Here is a 2,991-nt window from a genome sequence, read left to right on the forward strand (position 1 = left end):
CAAGATCAGACAATAAAGCATAATGAGGAGAAGACAACCATCTAGCTACTGCTATGGACCCATAGTCCAGGGGTGAACTACTCACTCATCACTCCGGAGGCGACCATGGCGGTGTAGAGTCCTCTGGGAGATGAATCCCCTCGCCGGCAGGGTGCCGGAGGCGATCTCCTGAATCCCCCGAGATGGGATTGGCGGCGGCGGCGTCTCTGGAAGGTTTTCCGTATCGTGGCTCTCGGTACTGGGGGTTTCGCGACGAAGGCTATTTGTAGGCGGAAAGGGCAGGTCAGGGGGCCACACGAGGGGCCCAGGAGACAGGCCGGCGCGGCCAGGGCTTGGGTCGCGCCGCCCTGTGGTCTGGCCGCCTCGTGGCCCCACTTCGTTGACTCTTCGGTCTTCTGGAAGCTTCGTGTGAAAATAGGCCCCTGGGCGTTGATTTCGTCCAATTCCGAGAATATTTCCTTACTAGGATTTCTGAAACCAAAAACAGTAGAAAACAGCAACTGGCTCTTCGATATCTTGTTAATAGGTTAGTTACAGAAAATGCATAAATATGATGTAAAGTATGCATAAAACATGTAGATATCATCAATAATGTGGCATGGAACATAAGAAATTATCAATACGTCGGAGACGTATCAGCATCCCCAAGCTTAGTTTCTGCTCGTCCCGAGCAGGTAAACGATAACAAAGATAATTTCTGGAGTGACATGCCATCATAACCTTGATCATACTATTGTAAAGCATATGAGCTGAGATCAAATCATTCAAAGTAAGTATCTACATTGATATAAGAGATGATAATGCAAGAGTTAGACAAGCTAGAAGTTTTCATGAACCATTGCTTTAAAGACATGCAACCGTACAAAGTTCATTAAAGATGTATTAAGTATTTAGCATAGAAGTTCTATCCTTCATTCCAAGCATCAAGTAAATTTTCACAACATAAGAAGGATTCAGTCAAGTAAACATAAACATGAACGTCATGAATCAACTGTTTCGAAGTCTACTCAACCGGTGAGCGCAAGCATTTGGTATTAGCACCAGGATGTTATGGCATAAAGAACATTAATGGGGGTTTGGAAGGCCAAATGGAAGAAAGGCTTGCAAAGCTATAAATGACCATTAGACAAGAGGAAGCCTTATGATCGAAGCTATGCAAGGAGTAGTGATTGCCATGCAACGGATGCACATAGAGCTATATGTGTATGAAAGCTCTCCAATGGAACTAGTGGGGGTGCATCCAACTTGGTTGCTCATGAAGACCTAGAGCACTTTTGAGGAGGCTCATCATTGGAATATACAACCCAAGTTCTATAGTGTAAATTCCCCACATAGTTATACTAGTAAAACATGAAAACTCTCTCATATGAATGTAGGTGCTAAACATGAGCACAAATGATAACTATGAATAATGCGGGTGCTAAAACATGAGCACAAGTGTGGATAAAAGATAGTAATGCTGCCTCCTTTTTCTTTATTCTCTTTTTTTATTTTTTCTTTTTTTTCTTTTTTCTTTTTTTTTCTTTCTTTTCATTTTTTTTCTTTCTTCTTTTTTCTTTTCTTTTTGATGGCCTCCACGGCTCTTTTCATTTTTAGGGGCAACATCCTAATTATGACAACACACTTTTTGGTACAAATAACTCATAATGAATGAAACATGATATATGAAACTGTATGCCTCTGCCAGTGTAGCAGGATGTGCAATGATCTAGCGTAACATGGGTAAACCACACATCAGTTGTATATGATCATGCAAAGCAATACATAAATAATAAATGACAACATTGCATGTAATGTAAAATGGATGTTGCATGGCAATATATCTCGGAACAGCTATGGAAATGCTGTGGTAGGTAGGTATGGTGGCTGTTTTGAGGAGATGTATGGGCTTATGTGTAGGAGAACAAGAGAAAGTTCTCCCACGGGTTTGGATGTACCGGCGAAGTATGCACAATTCTCAATGTGAGCAAAAGGCAATGCATAGTACCGAAGAGGCTAGCAAATTTGGATGGTGGAAGTGCCAAAAACTGTAGCTTAATATTAGTCAAAAAGAACTCACAAGCTTATTGCAAACAACTAGCAGGTTCATCATTAAGAGGATTAAAATTTACTCCAAGGAGGGCCGTTCACGGTGGCACAAGTACCCCGCTAGCTCCCTCGACCTTCAGCACAACTTAGTTATTACGATGAACTCTCAGACATGGAAAGCTATCAAGTCCAACTACGCCTTCAACTATTTAAATAGAGTTTGTAGTACGGCACAAGCTTAAAGACAACAATCCACTACTAATTTTAACTTATTTATCCAGCAAGCCTTACCATCTAAATACCTCAAAACATTTGCAAAGAATCAAGTTATCAAAGCTCAATGTTCTACAAGTATTTTATTATACACTACCACATGCAACATTTCCCGTTTCCAACCATACAACAATTTAACGAAGAAGAAACTTTCGCCATGAATACTATGAGTAAAGCCTAAGGACATATTTGTCCATATGCAACAGCGGAGCGTGTCTCTCTCCCACACAAAGAATTCTAGGATCCATTTTATTCAAACAAATCAAAAACAAAAACAAACCGACGCTCCAAGCAAAGCACATAAGATGTGACGGAATAAAAATATAGTTTCAGGGGAGGAACCTGATAATGTTGTCGATGAAGAAGGGGATGCCTTGGGCATCCCCAAGCTTAGACGCTTGAGTCTTCTTAATATATGCAGGGGTGAACCACCAGGGCATCCCCAAGCTTAGAGCTTTCACTCTCCTTGATCATGTTGTATCATCTCCCTCTCTTGATCCTTGAAAACTTCCTCCACACCAAACTCAAAACAACTCATTAGAGGGTTAGTGCACAATCAAAATATACATGTTCAGAGGTGACATAATTATTCTTAACACTTCTGGACATTGCACAAAGCTACTGAAAGTCAATGGAATCGAAAAATCCATCGAACATATCAAAACAGGCAATGCGAAATAAAAGGCAGAA

Source organism: Lolium perenne, chromosome 1 (assembly GCF_019359855.2).
Source record: "Lolium perenne isolate Kyuss_39 chromosome 1, Kyuss_2.0, whole genome shotgun sequence".
In the NCBI taxonomy this organism is placed as follows: Eukaryota; Viridiplantae; Streptophyta; class Magnoliopsida; order Poales; family Poaceae; genus Lolium; species Lolium perenne.